Below are 18706 nucleotides of genomic sequence, written 5' to 3'. Positions count from 1 at the left end.
TAAAAAATTTGACATGAGGTTGTTGTCTAGTTTCGACAGTGTGCTGTACCAACAATTTAACCTTGAGAGGGAAATGATCTGAGATATGGGCATTTAATACTTCCACTTCACAGTCAGGGTATTTCACAAACCATTCTCTATTAAAAATTACTTTGTTTATCCTAGAGTAAATGATTTCATAAATATGTTTATTAGACCAATAGTAGTGTGTACCTCTAGTTTCATGTTCAAGGAGTTTGGCATCATTCATCATGGCTTTTAGATCTTGAATTTTATACTCTACACATGGTGTCCACCAGTTATGTTTGCAACTGTGAGGACATTATTAAAGTCTCCAATAACCATCCATTGATCTTGAATATTAGTTGTCAGGTTTTTTATGTTCATCCAAAAGGTCCTTCTATTTGTAGGTTGATTATGGGCATACACCACAATCATCCAGTAAACTCTTTGGCCTACCTCATCAGACACTTCACAATGAATAAATTGGTTAGAGCAGTCATGCTTTCTTATCTCCAGCTTATCCTTCTTTCACATCCCCAAATTCTATCATGGGAGTGTTGTTCATAATTGCCAAGCCAGTTCCAAGCCCAAAAATCTACCTCACTTTGGGCGCATTATTACTTTTCACTCTAGTTTCTAACATAGCCACACAAAACATCTGCAAAGCTTTGAGATGAGCTCCAATCTCAAAGTGTCTTGCTTTCTTATTTAAGCCTCTCACATTCTAAGAGATAATCATGGAGTGTGGCCATTAGTTTCTAATGGATCATCCTCTTCTCCAACTCAAAAAATAGGTTCTTTAATTGTACATCAAAAACCAAATTAAAAATAAATTTTTTTACCTACATGAGAAAAGGAATAAATTAATTTACTGCAGTATCCTGTTAACATACATATTCAAATAAACAAATATTTAGGGCCATACCAAGGATAATGAATAAGTTATCTCCATTTATATAGTTGTAATATCATGTTATTTCCCCTTTTTTCACAATAACAATTCAAATAATCTATTTACAAAAAAAAAAAAACAGAAAATACAACTGTTGTGCTCGGATAGTAGCTTCCTCCACGGCACGCCAACGCTTTCGCCCCAACGCGAACCTAAAGAAAGTGTCCTAACTATACACGAACAAACATTACGAAACAAGAGAATATACAACAATACGTAAACAACATGTATTAGCAAAAATGTAACGATAAGAAAAAACACGATTTTTACAAAAGTTTGTTGAAATTAACTAAACAAGTTGAAAAGTGAAGATTTGAAATTAAAGAACTATCCGAGTTCAATTTGTTTAATAAGTCCACCAAACAAAATGAAAACATGTATCTATACAATCCACTATACAAAAGTATACAAGTATTAGGGAATTCACAAATATACGATATTCGCAAAACTCAAAAACAAAGAAACTATCGCAATGGGAATTCAATAAAAACATCAACCCACGGAAACAACGCCATTTTGTTAAAACGGTAAAGCGGCAAGTAACAAAAGTTTTGGAAATATTTATCCGGGAATTTATCGTGTCCACAGATATTAATGCTACTAAATTTCCGTTTGACGGATTCTTAATTCTTGAGTTCGGGTTAAATGGGTTTTAAGAAAAAAATAGAAAATGTAACATATGAACATAAAATAAATACATTCTTGATAGAGAATAACTTATCTGTTTGAATCTAAACTACTCCTCACAAACTTAGATTTAGCACTCTGTCGCACTGAATTTACAATACTCGTCAGAATCACCACATATCTCTCACACCAATGTACATTTCTGCAACATCGATGATAGTTCAACCATATTGCTCTTTCGACGATGTCTCAATCAATCAAACAACACAGAGGCATTAAACGTAGATATTATATGGATGTTAACCCCAATCCTATCTCTAGAATCTAAAGCAAACAGATATCCCCCTAATCAAGATTTGTGATGTCTATTTCTACAACAACACAAATCCAAAGCATTTAAGCAAAAAGATCAAGGAAACACTGATTAAGATTTATAAAGCAAACTTTATACAACAATAAAGTAACAAATATACATAGGTTTAGAGTAAATTTACAAATAAACCCAACAAATAGAGAATACATAGAAATAAAAAAAGAAGAATCACAAATCTCCCGGTTTGTCAACTCCGATTGATGAGCAATCCGACTCTGGATCATCAAAATGAGTGCTCCATTGTTGTTTTCAAGCTCTCCCTACTCAAAAATGGTTGTGATGACTTTGGGAACAAATACCCTAAAACATAACCCTAAAAAATCTTATTTTTTTCTATTTAATGACTTTCCAAACCGCCCAGACCGTGCGTCGCACACTAAGCCCGCTACACCAGAACTTGAAATCTTATTTTGGGCATAACTTGAGAATCGTAACTCCGATTTGCGCCCGGTTCGAAGCGTTGGAAAGCTTATTAAATTTCCTATCTAATGATGAATAAATATCAACAAAATTGATGAATTTTCTCATATTTGTTTTGAGCCTTATCCATTGACGAGTTGCTCAAAATCGCGTGTTTGAAGCCGTGTCTTTGACATTTTATTGCTCGTGCTCCAAATACGCATCAATACCTACATAAAGATATAAAAACTATCAAATGATATAAAAGTATATGAAAATACAACTATTCACAAAGTATACGGATTTACAAACAAAACGAAGAATTATTCAAATGATCTTAACCAAAAATATCGATAAGTGCAACAAATTATATACACAAAATAACGATATTTTTGCACTTATCAAAAAACATAAGAAGTGCTAAAATAAGAAAAACTAAGAAATTACAACCCAAACCAATAACTATCAAATAAGGATAAAACTCACAGAAAAACCACCACCAACCAACACACAATAACAACATAAATATATCAAACAACTACACAACAACACACCTTCCCAATAGAAACCAACACACAATAACAACATAACACTAGTACAAATAAGACAATATAATTTTAAAATTTACACCCGATTTACTAAAAACGGGTGTAATTGAGAATTTTTGGTGGCAATTTTGTAAATAAAATGTCACTTTTGCATTATCTGGTTATAATATACACCCTTTTTACTAAAAACGGGTTTAAATTAAAAAATTTATTATAATCAAATTTCAATTACTCCTTTTAAACTAAAAAACGGGTGTAAATTTATATAAAAAAAATGGTTTAATTTTATAACTTAAAATATATAATCTATGTGGCAATATCTATGTGGCAATACTAAAACTCTTTAATAACGTAATTTATTAAAATATACAAAATCAAAATATACTAAAACTCTTTGTTTTTCATCTGCATGCATACTGAACCCATTTTTCACTGAAACTTCATCGCATCGCATGCATACCGAACCCATTTTTCTCTGAACTTCATCACTTTGAATCAACCACTTTCAATCAACTCTGAAACGGCCTTGACGAAGTGTATCGCGTTGCCTCTGAACTCATTCGCTCAACTTCGCTTCGCTTCTGTGACGATTGAAAAGGGTTTCGCTCATTCGCTCTCTTCTTCTCCAACACCGCACCGCCCATTTGCTCACTGAAACTGAGAGGAATCCATTTCGCAGTGACGACAAACGAAGCTAAGAGGAAACATTTCACAGTGACGACATTGGTAAGGAAGAATTAGGGTTTATACTTTGAGCGACATTAGTAGCTGAAGAATTAGGGTTTATACTCGGAAATTAGTTCCTATTGCTTGATTTTGTTTGAAATGAATTTTGTTTGTGCATGTGAACTTGTTTTTCATTTTCTGTGACATTGTTTGTGTGAATTAGGGGTTTAGATGTAACCTGTTTTGTTACACATTCCAGTAGTTTGATTCTTAGTGATGTGGGTAATTTTGCTAAACCATTGAAGGGGAAATTTGACTCTTCTTTAAACCCTGCCATGACAGAAACTATATAATCAGTTTTTTAAGGACTCTAGTGTGTGTAGCTTTGAGTTCTACATGAGTTACTTATCAAGTGATTATGATTATTTGACTCATTGTTTTAGTTTTGTTCTACTCAATGGTTGCTCTTTAATTTGTTTATGTTGTTTATCTGATTGAGGTTATGATTTATTCATTTTTCTGTTTATTAGGGTTAATGCATTTGATTGAGATTATGATGGTGTTTTATCGTTTAAGAAATTGTTGGTTTGATTCTGTTAAGCACTTATTTTCCTACACCACACCTTGATTATGTAGCCCATAGATTGGGGATAAAACTAATTATTCATAGTGGTTGTCACTCATTTCTCTTTGAAGAGTTTGTTTTCTTGAATGTATCAGTGAACAACAGCTTTGTAGTGTCTCATGTCACAACATGGTATTTGTGAAAGCTGTATAGTTTCTTCTTGTATAGTAAGAACAATACTTTTTTCTGAGGTTATAGAATCTTGGCCTTTAGTATTACTTTTTGTTTGCTAAGGTTTCTTGGTCATTCAAAATGAATATGATTAGTTTACAATGTGTGGATTACTTAAGTTTGAAAATAAACCCAATGTTTACTGGAAGCTTCTATTAGCATCGCATTTCCTCTTTACTTGTTCGACAACTTTTATTTCAGGTTTTTTTGATTTTAACCAAAAGAAAATAGAAGCTCTGAATGTTTGAATGTAAGGTTTTGTGCAGTTGGTATGACTGATATAGGCCTTATTGTTGTCATCTTAAATTTTACGTTGGTTTTTACAATGTTATCACCCTTTTATTACATTTAGGTTATATCCTTACTTACTGTATGAACAACTTATTCTACTTTTCTCTTACTGTCTCACAATTTAAATTGAGGCAAGTTTATAGGTTATAACTGAACAATGATGCGTGTCTCCCCTTTACCCATGTTTGAGTTAATGTGATTATATGGAGATGCAATAAGAAACTCATACCTTGTGAATTGACATAAATAGTATTTTGTTGGCGGACTCAAACAGGAACAGATAGTTAGGATATAATCAGAATCAGGTTGCTGGAATTACCGCGACAGAAACCTTGCATCGTTACAGGCAAATTTATAAGCTTCAGCCAAGCCACGAGCAGAATTAGCGCGGTCATTTTTCCCATCTTCGGCGTTTCTTCTGTACATGTGAAAGGATCTCTAATAAGTAAGTTTGAATCTTCCAATTTTCTTTTGTGATAAAATTACAGGCCATCATCAAAAGTTAAATGGTAACTAGATTATCATTGATATCTTAATTTTCTTACCTAGTTAAATCAGGAACATCATCATAAGTCGTAACACATTCTTTCTCTTCAGTATTATTTGCACCTGTTGATTTACATGAGACAATAGAAGTCTTGGAGATTAAACCTATTGGTTTTCCATTAACAGACCAGTCATTGGACAAGGTTGATCTCTCATTGAGGAAAAATCCATTGTTCAGATGTCCATGTTCAAGTCTAACTTTTGAAAACTGAATTCGGTCGATCCTTGCTGATGAGGGAAAATAATGTTTTCTATTTGTTCTACAAAGTGTTGTTCGATTAGTCAAGATGTGATTATGTAGAAAAACCTTGGAATTGGGTCCCTGTGAAATAACTAGATGCTGTCCCTACAGATCACTCTAGAATATGTCACTTTTTCACCAACTAATATGTACAGGATTTGAGTCTAGAGAAGACTGGATGATTTATTATATGTCGTACTGATATAAAACGTTTCGAGTTTTCTTCTTCTACTTATTGTTATTGTGAAAGTCATGGTGTTCACTAATGAATTATGTTGTCTTTGATGTTACATGTTTTTGTCTATATTGAGGAGAATAGAGTAGAAAATCATAGAGCTTAATAGAAAGAAGCCTAACATTTGTTCATGCATTTTCAAGGGTCAAACTACTAGATTTGTGCTGAGATTGTGGCTCTACTAAACTTTAGTTCTCTTATGCAATGTCTTGTAAAATTGTTTCTTGGAATGTGTTTTTGTAGTGAACTGCAGCTTTTTCTGCGGTTAAGGTTATTATCTTACTTTGTATTTTGCTTAGAAGTGATTCACCGTGTTGATGTTTGTGAATGTGCTTTGCATGTGTGTCATATACCTTATTTTGATGAGACTTTAGCCTATCAAATGTTTGAGTTGCAGAAGTAATTCTTAATTTTCTAATGATATTATTGAAGTAACATTTAGTATTTTCTTATTTATATTGAATGTATGTTGCTAGGTTCAATGAATTTGATGCCAGTGGTGGACCATTTTCAAAGGAGTTGATTCATTTTCAACTTTTAATTTTATAAATTTAATTAATATCTTATTGTAGAGCTGCCAGTAGTTGTATAATTGTGTTTTTGGGAGTACAGCAGTCACATTTTTGGAAATGAAATTCTGCAGGGTAATTTGAGGGACCTTTCTAATTCCAAGAGAAACCACGAACCCCACCCTCTTCCACTACCTGAGCAGGTATGTTTTCATTGACTATAATGAGTTAATTTTTGACAATGATTCTAATTGTAGAGCTGCCAGTAGTTGTGCATTCTGACAATGAAATTTTGCAGGGTACTTTGAGGGATTTATCTACTTCTAGGAGAAACCACGAACATCACACTCTTCCGCCACCCGAGCAGGTATGCTGTCATTCACTAGATTGGGTATTGTATAATTGTGTTTTTAGGAGTACAGCAGTCATATTTTTATTGACTACAATGAGTTAATTTTTGCTCTTAGCGGGTAGTAAATGCATCCTTTTCATGAAATTCCTTATCCATAGTGAATAACTTATATTCAAATGAGGTAACAGAGATAGGACATGAGCTAACTAAAGAAATCTTGTGAAATCTGCCTCTTGTGTATTTCACAAGAGTTTCTAATTATTAGTCCACTATGGATAAGATAGAACTAGAAGTAAGTTTTAAATCTGCCTCTTGTGAATGGTAAGAAAGTGGGGCAGTAGGATAGGTAAGAGTTTAAGGGGGTTACGTGAAATGTACTCTATATGAGCTCCCTCTCTCTCTCTCTCTCTCTCTCTCTCTCTATCTCTATCTATCTATCTCTCTCTCTCTCTCTCTCTCTCACTATTCTTTCTCTTCTATTCATAGCTATGGATCGTAGTTGGATGCAAAAAAACCGCTCAAGTGAAGAGTATAGAAAAGGAGTGTTAGAGTTTTTGACATTTGCCGAAACTAATCTTCCCAAAAGTAATGGACGATTTCATTGTCCTTGTGCTAAGTGTGTGAATATTGCACCTTTAAATGCTAACATCGTATGGGATCATCTTATAGTCAATGGGATTTGTCAAAATTATACGAAGTGGATATGGCACGGTGAATTGTCTGATGCGCCAATGGCCTCCCTGAGAGAAGAGTTTGATATAGAGGCGAGTGATTATCTAGAAGAAATGATTCGTGATATTGGACAAGATTCTTTTCAACGAGCACACGTACACGATACTCTTTGCAATGACAACAAAGTTCCTTTGTATCCAGATTGTAAAAACTTCACACGATTGTCGGCCGTGCTGAGATTATTCAATTTGAAGGCAATTAATAGTTGGACCGATAAAAGCTTCACACAATTGCTTGAGTTGTTGAAGGAAATGCTTCCAGATGAAAACACGTTGCCGGACCGGGTGTATGATGCAAAAAAGATATTATGTCCTATGGGTATGGAGTATAAGAAAATACATGCATGCCCCAATGATTGCATATTGTACTGGAAAGATAATGAAGAGAAAGAAAAGTGTCCCAAGTGTATGACATCACGATATAAAAAGAAAGGTGATTATGAAAGTTGTGATGTAACCACAAAGGGTCCTCCAGCAAAGGTGTTATGGTACCTTCCAATTATTCCGAGGTTTAAGCGATTGTTTGCGAATTTAAATGATGCGAAGAATATTAGATGGCATGCAGAAGAGAGGAATTGTGATGGAAAAATTCGGCATCCGGCCGATTCTTTGCAATGGAAGAAGGTTGATACCTTATTTCCTGACTTCGGCAATGAACCAAGAAACCTTAGGCTTGGACTTTCTACAGATGGAATGAATCCATATGGCAGTTTAAGTAGTAATCATACTTCATGGCCTGTTCTATTGATTATTTACAATTTATCTCCTTGGTTGTGCATGAAGAGGAAACACATTATGTTATCTATGATGATTTCGGGACCGAAACAACCTGGAAATGACATAGATGTCTATCTAAGTCCCTTAATTGATGACTTAAGAAAGTTGTGGGATGAAGGAATTGATGTGTTTGATAGTTTTTCAAATGAAACTTTCAAATTGCGTGCCATGTTATTTTGCACCATCAATGACTTTCCAGCTTATGGTAACTTGTCTGGTTACAAAGTTAAGGGGCATAAAGCATGCCCTATATGTGAAAAAGATACTTGCTACCATCAGTTGGAGAAGGGAAAGAAGACTGTTTATCTTGGACATCGAAGATTTCTTAAACGTAACCACCCATATCGAAGATTAAAAAAGGCTTTTAATGGATATCAAGAGTATAAGGTTGCCCCGAAGGCCTTAACTGGAGAAGAAGTCTATCACCGGGTGAGGAACATAAGTGTTAGTTTTGGAAAAAAACAAAAAAAAGTTACAAATAGTAATATATGGAAGAAGAGGTCCGTATTCTTTGACCTTCCATATTGGTCTAGTCTTGATGTAAGACATTGTATTGATGTAATGCACGTGGAGAAAAATGTGTGTGATAGTGTAATTGGAACACTTCTCAACATTCAAGGTAAGACAAAGGATGGTTTAAACTCTCGTTTAGATATGGTTAATATGAAAATAAGAGAAGAGTTAGCTCCAGAACCAAGAGGTACCAAAATGTATTTACCACCGGCATGCCATACATTGTCAAAAGAAGAGAAAATAAGATTTTGTGAGTGTCTACAAGGTGTGAAAGTGCCCAATGGCTACTCCTCAAATGTCAAAAGTCTGGTGTCAATACAAGATCTCAAACTAATTGGCTTGAAATCTCATGATTGTCACATTTTGATGCAACAACTACTACCTGTGGCTATTCGTGGCATCTTACCCAAAAATGTCCGACATGCCATAACTAGATTATGCTTTTTCTTTAATGATATATGCAACAAAGTGATTGACCCTGATAAATTGGATGAGATGGAAAATGAGTCTATTGTTATTTTGTGTCAGTTGGAGATGTTTTTTCCTCCTTCATTTTTTGACATCATGGTTCACTTAATAGTCCATCTAGTTCGAGAGATTAAAGTGTGTGGCCCTGTTTATTTAAGATGGATGTATCCTTTTGAACGGTACATGAAGATATTGAAAAGCTATGTGAAGAATCATTATCGTCCGGAGGCATCTATTGTTGAAAGGTACATCACAGAAGAAGCCATTGAGTTTTGTACAGAGTATTTGTCACATGCAAAACCTGTAGGATTACCTAAGTCTCGTCACGACGGAAGATGTGATGGTAAGGGTACACATCTAAAGGTTAAGCATATGGGTGAAGGGGAAGTTTTTAAAGCACATTTGTATATATTAAATAACACTGATGAGGTTCAACCATACTTGAGTACACATAAAACCATTGTCAAAGCCAAAAACCCTCGAATGTCAGAAAAATGGGTGTTGAAAGAGCATAACAATACATTCTCAAAATGGTTTAAAACCAAGATTATGAATGACAATAATGCTTCGGATACATTAAAGTTTTTAGCTTATGAGCCTAGCTTTAATGTCTTATGTTGGGGTGGATACGATATAAATAAATTTTCTTTTTCTACAAAATCGCAGGATGATAAGAGTACCATGCAAAATAGTGGGGTAATGATAATGGCTTCCTCAATGCACTTCTCTAGTTCAAAGGATAAAAATCCCATCTTGGCATCCATAGCCTATTTTGGTGTTATATAAGAGATATGGGAGCTAAATTATGTGAAGTTTAAAGTTCCTATTTTCAAATGTAAGTGGGTTAATAGTAACAATGGCGTACAAACTGATGAATTAGGATTTACATTGGTGGACTTGGATAAGGTAGGATATAAGGAAGAACCTTTCATCATGGAAGCTCAAGCAATCCAAGTGTTTTATGTAAAGGATCCCTCAAACAATAGATGGTCTGTTGTCCTCCAAAGAAACACAAATGATGATTCAACTCTAGACGTTGATCACAATACTTCTTTTTCAACACGAAGGCCTTCTTTTAATGATGAAAATGAAGTTGATGATGTTTATGCCACTCGTAATGATCATCAAGAAGGGATTTTAGAATAAAACAGTGAAGATTACTTTGTTCTTGTGCTGTAGCTGAGTTGTACTCTGAAAATTACAGTATATATATAGCTGAGTTATTGTTATAATTGAAAATTACAGTATATATATAGCTCAGTTTTGATGCCAATGTCAATAATCTTGTTCAGCTTTTTTGTTGTTGATATTGCTGTACTGTAAATGCAGAGTTATGAGAATCTGTTTTGACATTTTCTTTCTTTCTTGAATATGTTTTTCTATCTAAACAGGCATTATGGTTAAACCAACCCGCTCTTCTCCAAGAATAAAGAAGACTCAAGGTATGACAGGCCATACAAAGATCTTTGTGATATTCAAATACATAGCTGCTGTACTGTAAATGCAGAGTTCAAACTGTTTTTCTATCTCCTGTTTCTCTACATTTTGCCTGATAACAGCATTAATTAATTAGTTGATCAAGTAGACATGATATAATAACAATGAGACATTTGCAAAAAGATATCAAACTGTTTTTCTATCTTTGTAAATGCAGAGTTCAAATACATAGCTGCTGTACAAAGGACTAGTTTCACAAAGATCTTTGTGAACCATAGTTTCTTTCTTTCTTGAATCTGTTTTTCTATCTCCTGTTTCTCTACATTTTGCCTGATAACAGCATTAATTAATTAGTTGATCAAGTAGACATGATATAATAACAATGAGACATTTGCAAAAAGATATCAAACTGTTTTTCTATCTTTGTAAATGCAGAGTTCAAATACATAGCTGCTGTACAAAGGACTAGTTTCACAAAGATCTTTGTGAACCATAGTTTCTTTCTTTCTTGAATCTGTTTTTCTATCTCCTGTTTCTCTACATTTTGCCTGATAACAGCATTAATTAATTAGTTGATCAAGTAGACATGATATAATAACAATGAGACATTTGCAAAAAGATATCAAACTGTTTTTCTATCTTTGTAAATGCAGAGTTCAAATACATAGCTGCTGTACAAAGGACTAGTTTCACAAAGATCTTTGTGAACCATAGTTTCTTTCTTTCTTGAATCTGTTTTTCTATCTCCTGTTTCTCTACATTTTGCCTGAACCATAGTTTCTTTCTTTCTTGAATCTGTCTTTCTTGAATCTGTTTTTCTATCTACACAGACATCGTGGCTAAACCAACCCGCTCTTCTCCAAGAATAAAGAAGACTCAAGGTATGACAGGCCATACAAAGATCTTTGTGATATTCAAATACATAGCTGCTGTACTGTAAATGCAGAGTCATGAGAATCTGTTTTGACATTTTCTTTCTTTCTTGAATCTGTTTTTCTATCTACAAAGACATCGTGGCTAAACCATCCCGCTCTTCTCCAAGAATAAAGAAGACTAAAGGTGTGACGTCATTGCTACGTTTCGTTTCCAAACTTCGTGATGGAGAGAAATATGCGATTGACTTTGATCGGGATACTTTCCAACCTATTGGTCAGTATGCTGCGAAGTTCAAGAGTTATTTGTCATTCGTTGCACGTAGCAAGGTTAATATAAATGAAGAGAAATGGAAAAACCTACCCGAAAACTTGAAAAGAGCGATATGGAATGATATCACGGTATGTAATTGTAATTAATTCTTAATAATTTATCATCTATAATTGTTTCAATTACTAACACTTCTAATGCTTTGTAGGATAAGTTCACTTGCCCCCCCGATGATGAAGATAATAAGAAATTTAAGAAGCATTGGTTTGTATATATGGGGGAACGGATGAAGCAATTTAAGACATTGCTATCTAATGTTTATATATTTGGGGAAGGCGATAAAGATGGCAATACAACGCCATTTGAAAAGTATAAGTTCATCGACCCAGCAGATTGGGAGTCGTTTGTCCAAAATCGAAAAACAAAAGAATTCCAAGTTAGTTAAATTTATAGATTTTTTTTATGTTATCTAAATTAATTTGCTTGTTGACACTTAATTTAATGTGATTTATTTGTAATAGGAGAAAAGGCAAAAAGGAAAGGTTCATGCATCAAAGAATCTCCATCCTCATATTTTGTCTCGGGGTGGTTATGAGAAGCTTAAGGAAAAGATAATGGAAGAGAGGAGTAAAAAAATCATTGAAGAAGCCAATGGTGATGAAAATTTAATGAATGATCCTCCAAAACTAGAACGACATGAGGTGTGGTTGATGGCTCGGCAGAGGCCATCTGGAGATTTTACATCCGAGGCAACAAATTTAGTAGCTTCCATGGTTGTAAGTATTAAAAAGTTCTTTCTAAATTTCAATTTCAAGTATTAAAAAGTTCTTTCTAAATTTCAATTTCATTTATAACTTAATATTCATTTATATCATGTGTATGGATTTTGACATTTTAGGGTGATTTAGTGGAAAAGAGTACGCAAGGCGATATTCAATTTGAAGAACGAGAAGACATATTAACTATTGCACTTGGGTCAAGTGAACGTCCCGGTCGGATCCGCACTGCTCCTAGGGGTGTGGGCTTTAAGAAGTACTTTGGAAAAAGTTCAAACTCCAACTTAAAAGCTGTCACACAAGATGACCTCCAAGCCTTAGTGCAAAAGCTAAATGATGATTATCAAGATAGATTACAGAAAGAGCTCCAAAAACAAAGAATAGAGCTCCAAAAACACATGAAAATTGAGATGGATGATGAGAGAGCTAAGCTCCAAAAAGAAATGAAACTCCTTCAAGAGATGCAATTAGAACTCCGCCCTAAGAGTACTAAAGAGGTACCTCGTGTTTTCTGCGTTTTATCTTAAGTGCTTCAGACTTTTAGTGAAATTTTTCTATTCAGTTTTTTGGTCCTTTGCATGTGTGTTTGTTAGTTGTGTGTGCATTAAAATCTGTGAGATTTGTGGTATATCTCATATTCTCAGTGTGTTAAATAGTATATCCATGGTTAGGTCTTTGGGATAATGTACAGTATGAAGGTGTTTCTGGGCTGTGAATTGAAAGTAGAAACACCTAAACCCACATGATTTAAGTCATTTATGCATTTCTTGGAACAAGAATTCAATGAATCTGGTTGCAGTTCAAACTAAACTGTCCCTTTTGACTTATAGTTTTGTACTTACACAGTTGAAATCCAGTTTTAATTAATTTAATCAACAATGTCTCTGATTTTAACATTTTGAATCAGAACTTCAGACCTTTAATTATGTGGATATTGATTATAAGAAATCAACATGATAAATAAAATAGCTAGAAATTCCTAGTTACCTTCAGCATTTTCCAGCTACTTGCTTGTCTTCATTCCCTAATGCCTTTCCTTAGCTGTCGTATTGCATTTAAAATTATTTTGAGCTCAACACCTTTGGCCCTTTGTTATTGGGTAGAATTTGAAAACACTCTTTGGGGGAGATGTAGAACTGCTTTGTGTCAAATCTTGAATGTGTCATTGAGTTTATATTCAACCCCTTTCCTTTTCCTTTTTGTTGTTGTTGTTGATGGTTGTACAAGGAATTGATAGAATGCTGAATAGGTAGTTGTTAGGACTGTAAGTTGAGGGAGTTAGCATTAGATAGATTAGTTGTGCTGAGATTATTAGAGAGGTAGGCTGTGTTGTTGATAAATACAAAGAAGAGTATGCATGCATCATCTTTTATTAATGTAAAAGATATTTTGGCCAACTTTAATGGCAATAGCTGTGAAATTATCCCTGATTTATGCTCTTCAGTAATAGCAAACATTTGGCTGTGTGCGTGTGATCTTCCTGTGTTTTATAACTTGAACTTGGCCTTTATGAGATGTTTGAAAGAGTTTATCTCGACTTATCTTATTCTTATGACATAGACACTAATCTAAGTGTTTGGAGTAGATTATGAAAATAGTTTATGATATGCTCATGAGCTGCCTTTAACATATTTTCACGAGCTCTCTGTAATAGTTTATAGAAAATTTTCATTACTAGTACACAGATTTATATATTGAAAATGTATTACTAGTACACAGATTTATATATTGAAAATGTTAAGAGCAGGTGTCTTAGTTAAAAATACACACACACAGATTTATTTCATTTAGTTTAAGGAAATTTATTTGGAGTAATTAAGTAACTAAATATTATCTTAGTAACAGTATAGTAACCAAGTATGTTACTATACTTGGTTAGTTGTGTGCTTAACATTGTGTGCTCTTGCTCTAAACTACTGCTTCTTATTATAAATCTCTTCTGAAACAGGAAGGTGAAGCTGAATGCAAGGCTGAAGAAGAGATAAAAAACAGCACTGTTTCTGAAGATTACCTTAAAAAGATTGAAGATTTCAAGGAAGTTTCCATATCACTAGACTTGGTTCATGAAACAAGTGAATTATCAGTTTATATTGATAGGCGAGACCTTGATGAATTAATTTCTGGTGTTAAATGGATCTCCACATCTATCTTGTCTCTATGGTGCTCGTAAGTATCGTATTCTATTTTTAATCATTTTTTTCTATGTATCATTTATAAATTAACATTTGTTTCAACATTTCAGATATCTACATGGCATTTGTATCTCTAAGAATGTCAGTGAACTATTTGGATTTCTTGATCCAAATAGGACACTAATTACCACTAGAGATCCCAATGCTATTAAATCTTACATACAAGATAGGTTGGATGGCGAGTCAAAAAAATGTTACTTAGGACCATTGTTAAATAAGTAAGTACATGTTTCCTTCAAGGTTTTGTGATTTTTTTAATGTTATTTTTTGTAATATTTGAATTTTAATGATTCTAACACTTGTTTTGAAACTACAGCAATCACTGGCAATTGTATGTTATTTGTCCCCAAGATAATGATATCTTTTGGTTTTGTTCATTAAACACAAAACCCAGGAAACGTATTAAGAACATACTTGAGGGGTAAGAAACATATAAATCAAGAGACATTATTTATACTTCATTTTTGTATCGTTTAACTTTATATTTATAAGTTATTTATGCTGCAATTTCTTTTATCAGAGCTGTAACAGGATATCAGTTATTAAGAGGTTTTGAGAATAAAAAGCCTAATTGGAAGATTGTCAAGGTAATTGCTTGATATTGTTGATATTATGAGAATGAATTCGTAATGATATGCTTCATTATAATTATATTTCAGTATTAATATGCTTTGTATCTTATATGTAGACACATCATCAAAACAATGGATGGGCATGTGGATATTATGTAATGAAGAACATGTTTGATATTGTTGATACTTCCATTGTTGAAAGATTCGATGAGGTAGTATAATTTAAAATATTTTCGTCTTGCATGTATTTATTGAAAAACATGTAAATTATTGTTTTGATATTGTTAATTTATTATATGTTGAACTTGTAGATATTTACAGACACGTCACCATATGAAAAAGAGACAATCGACCATATTCGGCAACTTTGGGCTCAAGTATTTTTGCAAATGGTTGAAAATCAAAAGGTTGAGGATCAAAAGGTTGAGGAGCAAAATCTACCGGATCAAATGCAAATGGTTGAAGAGGATAAGGAGATAGAAATGTTGCCAAAACAAAAGCCAAAGAAGAAGAAGAAAACTTATATATGAAGAAAGTGTTATGACTTAGTTAAAATATAATTTTTATGTACTTGAAATATTATGACTATATATGATTTTGTATACTTTTTGGTTAATATTAAAAATATTTTGACTTAGTTAAAATATGATTTTTATAAGTATGATTTTATAGTATTTGCAATATTATGACTGAAAAATAAAATATAATTAAATGGTGTTTATGAAATAGGGTGTAAATAGATATAATTGCTCATTCATAAATGTCGTATTTACACCCGATTTTTACCAAAATAGGGGGTAATTAAAACACAATTAAGCCGAATTACACCCGATTTTTATTAAAATAGGGTGTACTTAAAACATAATTAAGCCCAATTACACCCGATTTTTATTAAAATAGGGGGTAATTAAAACATGATTAAGCCCAATTACACCCGATTTTTATTAAAATAGGGTGTGATTAAAACGTAATTAAGCCCATTTACGCCCTATTTTTATTAAAATCGGGTGTAATTAAAACGTAATTACGCCCATTTACACCCGATTTTTATTAAAACAGGGTGTAATTAAAAACGTAATTACGCCCAATTACACCCGATTTTTATTAAAAAAGGGTGTAATTAAAAACGTAATTACGCCCAATTACACCCGATTTTTGTTAAACATAACGGGTGTAAATTCGTTAGACATTTCTCACCCTGTGGATATACACCCGATTTTTATTAAAAATAATGGGTGTAAATTTAATAAAAAACGGGTGTAAATTAACATTTTTGTACTAGTGTAAATATATCAAACAACTACACAACAACACACCTTCCCAATAGAAACAAACTAGATCCTAAACCACCGATCCATAGAGATAAGAACCAGAGTCATAGGAAGTAGCACCAACCACAATAAACCATGAAGCCAAGTTAAGAATCTTGATTTGCTATTGGATCAAACAAAGGTTAGAATTATAAATTTAATTATTGAAAGGTAAAGAGTTTGTCTGAAACTTATGATGAAGCAAACTCCAAGCAAAGAAGCAGTTATCCTTTGATTCTTTCTCATTAGATGATACATTGGTGAATAACATATTATTACGAGTCAACTAAATAGTCCACACCACAATATACCAAATCAAAATAAACATAGCCCTAATCTTATCCCTAGCATGCATAGAGAGAAAAAACTAAAAAAAAAAATGAAGATCTCTAGGTAGAGCCATCTGAAGACTTAACCACCTGAATATCTTATACCACACGGCAACAATGAAAAAATGTTGCATGCTTCATACAAAGTGTTATATGTATTGTACCTAAAAAACTATGTTGCATATTTTAATTTATTTTAACAATATATTTTTTACATTCACAAAAAAATGTGTTCAAGTTTTTTTATAAATTCTTTTTCACTCTTATTTTAGAACTAATTTTCACTATTTCACTACCATTCTTGAAGCTTGAATTCTCTATGCTTCAATTTTGTTTTCTCAAGGCCTACTCACCATTTAATAGCGCAATCCGTGTTCGTATTTGATAAATTTGATGATGACACCCACTTGAAAAATGCATTGTATCTTTAACTAGTAACTAACCCGTGCGTTTGCATGGGTTCTGATATGGGACGCGCATTCATTCATTTCAGATGTATAATTGGTTTTATAAAATATATATTATTCAAAATTATGTAGGGTTTATAATTTTGCTATCTCCGCACGGGTACTGGTTTGGCCTGGACCGGGTATACCAGATAAATTGTGTATATCTTCTAAGATTGAGAAGTATTTCATGCAACATCGATAAGATATATGTTTTATTGTGGAAAACCAAAACAAAATAAATGTTCAAAGATAATGATATAAATTTAAAATTAGTTGAAAATATTAAGTTTAATAAATGAGATGAATAAATATTTAAAATTAAAATTAGTTAAAAATCAATAGAAACATAATTTAGGATAACTCACATAAAAAATACGTATTTATTGTAATAATCCGTGCGTTCGCACGGGTTCTGGTATGAGGCGCGCATTTGTTTCAAATATATATATTTTATTAAAAAAATATTTGATACCTGTAAAAATATAATAATTGAATATATAGAAAAAAATCTGGTACCCGTGAAAAAATAATAATTGAATGTATAGAAAAATGTCTGGTACCTGTGAAAAGATAATAATTGAAAGTATAGAAAAAAATTCGGTACCTGTAAAAAAATAATATTGAATGTTTAGAAAAATGTCTGGTTCCCGTAAAAAAATAATAATTGAATGTTTAAAAAAATGTCTGGTACCCGTAAAAAAATAATATTTGAACGTATAGAAAAATGTCTGGTACCCGTGAAAAAATAATAATTGAATGTATATAAAAATGTCTGATACCTGTGAAAAAAATAATAATTGAACCGGGTTTATCAGATACATATAGTATTAAGTAAAAATATTTGTTTCAACAAAACACTTTTCCCGTTTATACAAATATTCATATTTTAATTGTTATGTGAATATTTAAAAATATTTAATATATAAATAATTATAATATTAAAATAGACCATCAATAAAAAAAATTTAATTGCATTGAAATAAAAATTTATATTTTTAATCTTAAATTTTGGTTGAGTACAAATTCCTTAAAAGGTTCTAGATTAAAGGTTATCCTATTGTTCTATAAACATATCAAAAACTCAGTGTAAATCCATTGTACTTGTGCAGCTAGTTTCTTTTAGTCTTAACTTCAATTTTCTTGAATTTTTGGAAGTGATACAATATACCTTTAGCATTTATACTAATTTCAAACAGTGTTCGTTATTCTTATATATCACTTATCAAATTAAGGCAATATATTGTACGACACGTTAAATTAAGGCAGTATATAAATAAAATTAAGGTGCATTTATTTATATTTTTGTATATAGCTCTCAATCTACCTTATACAGTAGCAAGTACAAATCATATATAATAACATTCATCAGAAATTCATCAATATATATTATATATAAGTTCAATTAGTGAGCATATTTTATTTAGTAATTAGTCCAGATGAAATAAAATACCTTTTTAAATTAGTCCATATT

General features: G+C 32.5%; 1 long non-coding RNA gene across 1 annotated transcript; it reads left to right on the top strand.

Annotated features, from left to right (window-relative positions):
• The first annotated feature begins 14138 nt into the window (after positions 1 to 14138).
• LOC131612092 (uncharacterized) lies at positions 14139 to 14996 on the top strand. Its single transcript, XR_009287280.1, has 3 exons — positions 14139 to 14549; positions 14626 to 14793; positions 14892 to 14996. It is a non-coding gene; the product is annotated as an uncharacterized LOC131612092 (long non-coding RNA).
• The last annotated feature ends 3710 nt before the right edge of the window (positions 14997 to 18706 follow it).

This window comes from Vicia villosa, linkage group LG6, assembly GCF_029867415.1.
Source record: "Vicia villosa cultivar HV-30 ecotype Madison, WI linkage group LG6, Vvil1.0, whole genome shotgun sequence".
NCBI lineage: Eukaryota > Viridiplantae > Streptophyta > Magnoliopsida > Fabales > Fabaceae > Vicia > Vicia villosa.
This window is presented reverse-complemented; position numbering and strand designations above follow the sequence as displayed.